Source organism: Gekko japonicus, unplaced genomic scaffold (genome assembly GCF_001447785.1).
Source record: "Gekko japonicus isolate JY-2015 unplaced genomic scaffold, Gekko_japonicus_V1.1 scaffold56, whole genome shotgun sequence".
NCBI classification, from domain to species: domain Eukaryota; kingdom Metazoa; phylum Chordata; class Lepidosauria; order Squamata; family Gekkonidae; genus Gekko; species Gekko japonicus.
In genome coordinates this window covers 173,991-183,887 of record NW_015169779.1, presented here as the reverse complement: position 1 = coordinate 183,887, position 9,897 = coordinate 173,991, and the positions used below count along the sequence as shown (strand labels likewise).

Here is a 9,897-nt window from a genome sequence, read left to right as displayed (position 1 = left end):
AGACTAAAAATTCTGTTCTTTTTCAAATACTTGTATTCTAAAGTTTTTAACTGATTATTTCCAATTTAATGTCTGTCTACCTAGAGCATGGTATCCAACTGTTGATGGGTCTCTCGAGGAGGGACCACATCCGGCCGGTGCTGCAAGCGCTGCACTGGCTGCCTATAGCATACCGGATTCGTTTCAAAGTAGTTAATAACGACGTGGACCTTTTTGCTTGATGGTTGCTTATAGGCCTTCCAGAGCTCGCTTGCGGAGAGGGCGGGGTATAAAATAAATAAATAAATTTGGATGGCTGCTAAACGAAGCAAGATTCCAGCCCAGGTGCATCATCGGTTTGACCCAGCAGGGCTCCTCTTGTATTGTGAATGTAGACCCTCTGTATCTGTGCCACGATGCCTAGAGAGCCTTAGGTTTTTAACAGCAATCATGGGTCCAAGCTAGCGTTGCCTACCTCTAGGTGGCACCTGGAGATCTCCCGCTTTCACCAACGTCAATTCCTTTAGAGTCCATCATTGTGGCGGACTTACCACCTGCCTGGCCTTGGATGGGGGTAAAATGTTGCCTGAGGAGGAACATCATCCCGGCGCTCCGGCATTTATTCCATCGGCCGCCAATGAGAGTCATCGACCATCTTGGATTTTAAAATGAACTTTAAATGAACCTTATCATGTACTGTAGAGCACCATTTTAGCTTGTATTTATTGAAGTTTTAATGTATTTTATGTTTTGTTTCGGCTTGGTCGCTGTTAGCCGCCCTGGGCCGTATGGGTAGGGCGGGATATAAATCTCAAGAATGAATGAATGAATGAATGAATGAACTATGCTTCTAACTGATTTGTGCTGGTTACATACCGAAATAAACTGAACTGAACTGAAGGAGTTTGTGCGTCAGGGACAGGGCTATTTTTGGGCAGGAACGCACAGGAATGGAGTTCTGGCTGGCTCCCGAGTTGGACACGCCCAGCAGGAACTCATTAACATAACAGGCCACACCCAGCAGCAGAAACTCATTAGGATTGGCTACATTAGGGGTGTGTGGCCTAACATGCAAAGGAGTTCCTGCTCCAAAAAAAGCCCTGGGTTTTGACAACAAACAAAGTAAACAGAATAAGAAGCAAAAGGTGGGTGTGGCTGGATGACCACACTTCTGGTAACATGGGGGTGTGGCCTAATATGCTATTTAGCTTTGCTGTCAGGGGTGTGATCTAATATGCTAATGAGTTTCTGCTGTTGGGCGTGGCCTATTATGCTAATGAGTTCCTGCTGGGCTTTTTTTACAAAAGAAGCCCTGGTCAGGGAGAAGTTAAGACCATCATCTGATGCCCTGATTTTCGTACCCCTGCCTTCAGAGGTGAGGTGGGTGGCAAACAGAGATGGGGCTTTTTGAGAAGGGGCACCTCCTCTGTGCCCTCTACTGTGAGTCTCACCTGGTGCCAACATTACACGCGGACACATGAGGCTGCCTTATACTGATTCAGACCCTCGGTCCAACAAAGTCAGTATTTGTCTACTCAGACTGGTAGCGGCTCTCCAGGGTCTCAGGCTGAGGTCTTTCACAGCACCTCCTACCTGATCCTTTTACCTGGAGACACCAGGGATTGAACCTGGGACCTTCTGCATGCCAGGCAGAGGCTCTTCCACTGAGCCACACCCCCATTTACAGCTCTCCTGGGTCTCAGGCTGAGGTCTTTCACAGCACTTCCTACCTGATCCTTTTACCTGGAGACGCCAGGGATTGAACCTGGGACCTCCTGCATGTCGAGCAGATGCTCTGCCAGTGAGTCACAGCCCCTCCCCAGGATAAAACATTCCAGGCTTTTCAGGAAGGTTTCTTTTTTAATCTTTCAAACTTTCTAAGGTCTGCTTCTGGCCCTTTTATTTGCATTATCTTAGGCTGCTTGGAGTGTCTTCTGTGTTTTTATTATGCCCGGGCTTTTGTTTTCATGGCACCGGCTTCTTTTTTTTTAGTCACTTGCTTACTGGCTTTGTTTTCAGTGGTTTTGTTTTATTGCCTTCCGTCGTAAGCCACCTCAAGCAGAAAGAGGCATATATTTTTTCTAAATAAATAAATGGCAGACGTTTAGACTCAAACAGCATCCAGGAAGGCCGAGTGTAGGCTGAAGTCCTGTCATTTATGTATTTCAGTCCCTCAACAGTTTTGTACCCAGGTGCGTCTTCCTAGGAACACAAACCATTTCCCCACTCTGAACCATACAAGAATTTACTGGGGCTCCAGGGAGTTCCTGGGTAAACATTACAGGTCTCCTGAGATCTGTTGCAGGTTCAATGAGGTGGTGACTGTCAAGCCCCCCCCCCCCCCATCATAGGGTTTTCAAGGTTCTTACCTGGTCAGAAATGGTTTACCAGTGCTTACCAGAGAGCCAGTTTGGTGTAGTGGTTAGGAACGCAGACTATAATTTGGGAGAACCGGGTTTGATTCCCCACTCCTCCACATGTGGCTGCTGGTGTGACCTTGGGTCACTTACAAGTTCATTCAGAGCTGTTCTCTCAAGAGCCGTCCTCGAAAGAGCTCTCTCAGCCCCACCTACCTCCCAGGGTGTCTGTTGTGGGGAGGGGAAGGGAAAGGAGACAGTAAGCTACTCTGAGACTCAGAGTGAAGGGTGGGGTATAAATCCAATTTCTTCTTCCTCCTCCTCCTCTTCTTGCCTGCCCACCCCTTGAATGAAACACGACACGATCTGTCCTTGAAGGGCGGCTGCCACCGTATCTAGTTGGTGAGTCTGTCGATTGGCCAGTACTCCTGCGCTGAGCCACGATTGGTTCACTGCCCCCTCGTGCTTCATCCAAGAAGAAAGGGGGGCGGGGAAAATGCCAGCACCTGCTCTATGGGCAGCCACTGGTCGCCTTCTTCTTCTTCTTCCTCCTCCTCCTCCTGCGCAGTACTAGCCAGAGTTAAGCTGAACTGGAACTGCCATTGTCTACTACTTGTTCGTCCGATTGAAAGGTTATACTTGTTAGCTAAGAACTTTGGAAGAAGGCGTCTGAATTCAAGAATATCCAGCAGTTATTTTTTTGTACATGGATACAGAATTGAGACCTGTATGCCTGTCCGTTCATCTTGATGTAATCATCCTTTGTTTGATGGTGCCTTGCTGTTAAGAACCAAGATTAAACATCATGAAGCTCATCAGTATTATAGCTTAATCATTGTCTATTATTCTTATAATTGTGTGCACTTTGCAGCAACTGTTCTGTATATTGTCATTTCATTGCTGCCCCCTGTGTTGTTATACCATTGTCTACTAGCAGGGCTATTTTTGAGCAGGAGCGCACAGGAACGGAGTACCGGCTGGCTCCTGAGTTGGCCACGCCCAGCAGGAGCTCATTAGCATAACAGGCCACACCCAACAGCAGAAACTCATTAGGATTGGCTACATTAGGGGTGTGTGACCTAACATGCAAAGGAGTTCCTGCTACAAAAAACCCCCTGGGTTTTGACAACAAACAAGGTCAACAGAATAAGAAGCAAAAGGTGGGTGTGGCTGGATGACCACACTTCTGGTAACATGGGGGGGTGGCCTAATATGCTAATGAGCTGTGGTGTCAGGGGGGTGGCCTAATATGTGAATGAGTTTATGCTGTTGGGTATGGCTTATTATGCTAATGAGTTCCTGCTGGGCTTTTTCTGGACCCTCTGCCAATGTTGCTTTCTGCTACTGCTGCTGCCTGTCAAGGATTCCTCCTCACCCATCATTCTCTTCTGCTGATGTGGCCGTTGATCCCTGAAGGTGGTGGATGCGTCTTCGTCTGGTGTTTCAGCTGTGACTATTCCATCTTGAGTGACTCTGCTAGGAGCTTAGCCTCTTGACAGAGCCTGAATTTCTTACGATATTGCTCTCAGCTTCACCGACACACAACCTCCCCCTCACCATGTTAAGGTGTGCATCCAAGAGGGGTGGTTACCCAAGAAGCCCATAGCTGAGGCAAACGCTTGGATTTTCGCCAAAGGTCTCCTAAAATGTGATTCCTCATCTATTTCTGCTTTTCATCATTAATTTTGTTCCGTTCAGCTATGGGGGGGGGGGGGAGGAAAGTAGGTCTAGGACAGCTTAGGACTGTTGACATATCAGCGTGGTGCATCATGTGAGATTGTGAAAAGGCAGCTAGACAGATGGAGTCAGAGCGAGAGGGTCAGTGTCAAGAACTAGTAATTTCTCCTTGTTGCACAGATAATTCCTTTCTAACAAGTGTCTAAACGTATTAAAAACTGGCAGGCAAGAAACTCGCTCTGTCATTACATTTCAATGTGTCTGCCCAAAACGTGCCACTTGTGGTCAGTGCAGTGGCCAAGTCTCAGTTCTACAGCTCATATTTCTGCGGGTAGATGAGGCCTTTTGGAGAAGAGCAATTTCGAATTCATTGATCTCTTTTAATTTCATACACACTGTGTTACTGACATAGGGCAATGTCCAGACAAAGGGAGGAATGTTTTGGCCCCATTCATTTTAATGGTAAATTAAGCACAGGCTAGGGTCGCCAACTTCAGTTTGGGAAATTTCTGGAGCTTCGGGAGGGGAACCTGCAGAAGGAGAGGTGAAGTTTGGGAAGTTGAGAGAGCTCAGCAGGGTGTAATGTTGTAGCACAGAGTCCACCCTCCAAAGCACCTATTTTCTTCAGGGTAACTGATCTTCATTGTCTGGAATTCAGTTGTAATTCCGGGAGATCTCTGGGCCTCATCTGGAAGTTGGCAACAGCAGCACATGCAGTGTCCTACTGAACAGGAAGTAAGCATGTGTAAGTTGGGCTAGCTCAGGCTCCCAGGGCTTTAAAAAAAATTACCTCTTTAATTTAATGAGAGTCAGTTTGATGTAATGGTTAGGAGCGCGGACTCTAATCTGGAAGAACCGGGTTTGATTCTCCACTTCTCCACATGTAGCTGCTGGTGTGACCTTGGGTCAGTCAGAAGTTCTCTCAGAGCTGTTCTCTCAGGAGCAGTTCTGGAGAGAACTCTCTCAGCCCCACCTACCTCACAGGGTGCCTGTTGTGGGGAGGGGAAGGGAAAGGAGACTGTAAGCCACTCTGAGACTCCAAGTGAAGAGTGGGGTATAAATCCTCCTCCTCCTCCTCCAACAGGTGAAAATCAAAGGCAGTCCTTTTGTGACTTGTGGCCCACAAAGCTGAATACAACCCACCAGCCTTGCATGCCGGCTGGCCAGGGGGTTGACAGTGTTGCTTTGTCTTCACAGGCCCAGGCAAGGAGAAAAATTCCCGGGAGGTTCATCGAGTCCCCGCTGGGCTTCCATACATAGAAACTGAACAGGTGGCAAAGAACCTGGTGAGCCACCAGCAGTTTGTCAGTAACATCTCCTTATCAAAGGTTTCCGAGTCAGATGAAGGGTTGATGCCCTGCCAAGCTGTAAGGGTTACCACTGTCCTGCCTCCCAGCCCAGGAGTTTTTAAGCCCAACATTGGTGGATCTTTCTGTGGGAACAGGCAACGTTTTAGTGCAGGCAGGGTGTAGCCTTGCTTTGATCGCTCAGTGGGGCTGTCATACTTCCAGGTGGGGTGTCACTGCAAGGAACAGGAAATCAGTGATTTTCTTCTATATGCCTGTCACCTGGCATGAGCCCCTATGTGTATTTTAGTGTCTGTGGATTGTTATCAATAGAAACATATAATTTGAACGAGAACATGCTAAGTTCAGAATTTTGTTTTACCTGCTCGTACCGAGTACCTTCCTTACATAACATCCTTTGATGACTCTACACTCAGTTGTGTTCGAAGAAGAAGAAGAGGAGGAGGAAGAGGAGGAGGAGGAGGAGGAGAGATTGGATTTATACCCCACCCTTCACTACCCGAAGGAGTCTCAGAACAGTTTATAATCTCCTTTCCCTTCCCCTCCCCACTACAGGCCCTCTGTGAGGTAGGTGGGGCTGAGAGAGCTCTCTTGAGAACTGCTCCTGAGAGAAGAGCTCTGAGAGAACTTGTGACTGACCCAAGGTCAAACCAGCAGCTGCATGCGGAGGCGTGGGGACTCAAACCCGGTCCTCCCAGATTAGAGCCTGTGCTCCTAACCACTATACCAAACTGGCTCTCATAGCAGTCATAATAGCTCCGGAGGCATTTTTGTCTGAATGAGTTAAACGTCATCACCCACAACCAGTGTTCCCTCTAAGCTGAGTTAGTGTGAGCTAGCTCACAGTTTTTTAGCCTCCGGATCACACACTTTTCTCTTAGCTCGGGAAGGCGGGCTTCAGAGCAAACTCATTTGTGCAGCAGCCAAATCACTCGCTCACAACTTTAATGCCCGGAGCTCATAAAAGTAGGACTTTTGCTCACAAGACTCCACAGCAGAGGGAGGATTGCCCACAACCCCTGGTTTGTTTTTAACCAGAAACCCATCCTTTTGAATGAGAACACGCGGCGCCAAGTCTAAGAGCCTATCCTAAAAAAAACTGTCTTAGCAGGGTAGAGCCAATGCCCCGACTCTGGACTCATCCAGGCTGCAGACCTGGGCCTTAGGGAGGCAAAATCCAGTGAGGGGCAGACACCCTCCCAGATAGGTTGCCATTCTCCAGGTGAGGCCTGGAGATCTCCTGCTATTACTACTGATCCCGGGACGACGGAGGTCAGTTCCCCTGGAGGAAATGGCTCCTTTGGAAGGTGGACTCATTGGCATTATAGCCTAAGGAGGTCCTTCCCCTCCCCAAACCCCACCCTCACAAGGCTCCACCCCCAAAATCTCCATGTATTTCCCAGCCCGGAGCTGGCAACCCTACTCCCGGAAACGGTAACATTTCCCTTCTGCACTACCCAGCTTTCGAACAGGTCTGCCAACTTTGGGTTAGTAGATACCTGGAGGTTTGGAGGCAGGGGTCATTTCCTGCAGGAGCGCACAGGAGCGGAGCTCCGGCAGTAAAGAGCCTAGGGGGCGGGCACATGCGACAAGCCCCACCCCCTGCTTCCAGCAGCCCTCAGTCAGAGCAAGAAGCAGACAGGTAAGTTGCAGAGCCCCCCTTCGGGCCCCCGGTCCAAAACAGTCCAGTGGCAACTTTAAGACCAAGATTTATTCAGGTACAAGCTCTCCCTCCTCTGCGAGGACAGATCTACACCCTCCCCCCCCAATAGCTAGCAATCCAAAAGAGTCCAGTGGCACCTTTAAGACCAAGATTTATTCAGGTACAAGCTCTCCCTCCTCTGCGAGGACAGATCTGCACATCCCCCCCCAACAGCTAGCAATCCAAAACAGTCCAGTGGAGCCTGAGCGGTGGGTGTTGCCTCCTGACACGCTTCCGGTGATGTCAGGGGGTGTGGCATATGCAAATAAGTTATACTAATGAGTTATGCTAATGAACTGCACCTCTTTTTTCTACGAAATGACCCCTGTTTGGAGGGATAGTCTGGGGAGGGTGGGATTCCAGGAAGGGTAGGAACTCAGTGGTGTAGACTGCAATAGAGTCAATCCTCCAAAGCAGCCATTTTGTGTCCCTCACTAGTGGTAGCCAAGTCTGTAGGCATGGCTACCGGCTAGCATTGCCAACTGGTTGGAGGGGATAAAATCATACCGCATTATTTTAACAGGGGTGTGGACTGCCGGGTGACATTATTTACCACCATGACATGGATAAGCGCCCGTTTCTACCAATGTTTCCTCTAATTCCCCTCTCCCCCCCCCCGAGCGGAGCAGTTCACATCCTGAGCAGAATACAACTGCTGCAATCTTAAAATGGGCAACGGGCAGTGCAGGACCCTGCACAGCTCCAGAGCAATGCTCCCTCTAAGCCGCAGAGTCTTGTGAGCAAATATTCTATTCAGTGTTCCCTCTAAGCTGAGTTAGTGTGAGCTAGCTCACAGTTTTTATCCTCCGGCTCACCCATTTTTGTCATAGCTCAGGAAGGATGACTCCAAAGCAAACTAATTTCTGCAGTAGCCAAATCGCTCGCTCAAAGTGCTAGGGTTAAGCTTCGCTCTGGAGACAATAGCAGGCTTGGATCCTAGTACGGACCAATCGGCCATCCCAGATCTGGGAGTGGACCTATGGGTGTTAAGGCACTGTAAATAGCGTATCACGGTGTGTGTTGGGTGTGGTGTGTTTGGGGATTTAAGCAGGCTCTGACCTTGCTACTGTGTCTTTAGAAGAAGAAGAGATTGGATTTATACCCCGCCCTTCACTACCCAAAGGTGTCTCAGAGCGGCTTACAAACTCCTTTCCCTTCCCCTCCCCACAACAGACACCCTGTGAGGTAGGTGAGGCTGAGAGAGCACTTAACAGAAACTCCTCTTTTTTCAAGAACAGCTCTTATCAGAACTATGGCTTGCCCAAGGTCATCCAGCAGCTGCGAGTGGAGGAGTGGGGAATAAAACCGGGTTCTCCCAGATTAGAGTCTGCCCACTTGACCACTACACCAAGCTGGCTTTAGTTCCTGATACTTCTAATAAACTATGAGCTGATCACTATGCTACACCTATGGAACTCAGTATATTTCATGCCAGTAGCTCATAAAGTAGAATTTTTCCTCACAAGACTCCACAGCTTGGAGGGAGCATTGACTCTAATCTTGTGAACTCCTGGCATTAAAGTGGTGAGCGAGCGATATGGCTACTGTACTAATTAGTTTGCCCTGAAAGCCCTCCTTCATGAGCTGAGACAAAAATGGGTGAGCCGGAGGCTAAAAATCTGTGACCTAGCTCACACTAACTCAGCTTAGAGGGAACACAGCTCCAGAGTTCTGCTGAGCTGGGCTTCCGGTGTTAATGAGCGGCTGCTCACCCACGCAGCTTAAAGGGAACACTGATTTCTACGTATTACACTTCTAATAAAGGATGTTTTTCTCCAGGTCTTTCAGCAACCCTAATAATGGCACTTCCCCCTATTTTTTTTTGAGTCCCTCCGCACAATGTAGTGGAAATCTTACTGATATACAACCAACTGAAACGGTTCCTATACCCAGACACTTATGGGCAGGGGTCATTTCCTGCAGGAGCGCACAGGAGCGGAGCTCTGGCAGTAAAGAACCCAGGGGGCAGGCACATGCAACAAGCCCCACCCCCTGCTCCCAGCAGCCCTCAGTCAGTGCAAGAAGCAGCCAAATAAGCTGCAGAGCCTCCCCTCCCGGCCCCCTGGTCCAAAACAGTCCAGTGGCACCTTTAAGACTAAGTTTTATTCAGGTACAAGCTCTCCCTCCTTTGCCAGGACAGATCTGCACGTGTCCCCCCCCCCAATAGCTAGCAATCCAAAAGAGTCCAGTGGAGCCTGAGTGGTGGGTGTTGCCTTCTGACACACTTCCGGTGATGTCAGGGGGTGTGGCATATGCAAATAAGTTATGCTAATGAGCTATGCTAATAAGCTCCTGCACCTCTTTTTCTACGAAATGACGCCTGCTTATGGGACTGGCTGGGGGCTGAAGGAAGGCAGTTCTGGCACTTCTGCTTGGCCAGAGAAAGAAGCCAGGCATGCTTGCAGCAGACTGGAAGAAGGTGGTGGTGGGTTTGCTGCTGCTGCTGCTCTGAGGCTAATATTCCCGGCCTGCATGCCTGCTTGCTTCCCACCGGCTCAACCTTTGTATTTACAAAACAGTGTAGGACTCTAGACTTCAGATTACTCCATTGTTTTGCCCAGAGACCCTGGGAATCAAAGCTTCATGATGAAAGCTTTATGATGAAAACTTCATGATCAAAGCTTCATGATGAAAGAGGGAACATATGTGTGTAGGGTTGCCAAGTCAGAAGCGGCGCTGGAGCGGGGGACTCCAGCCCTGCTTCGGGAGTGATGCGACCACGCCGGGCATGCTAGGGGCGGGGCCATGACCATCCAAGGGAAAACCATAGAGTTTTCCCTTGGATGACTGTGGCCCTGCCCCCAGCGTGCCCGGCGTGCCCACGTCACTTCCGGGTGACGTGCACGTCGCGTGCTTTGGGGGTGGGGTTCCCCCG

General features: G+C 49.3%; 1 non-coding gene across 1 annotated transcript; it reads right to left on the bottom strand.

Moving 5' to 3' along the window:
* Positions 1-1,586: 1,586 nt before the first annotated feature.
* Positions 1,587-1,658, bottom strand: TRNAA-GGC. Its single transcript has one exon. It is a non-coding gene; the product is annotated as a tRNA-Ala (tRNA).
* Positions 1,659-9,897: the final 8,239 nt, after the last annotated feature.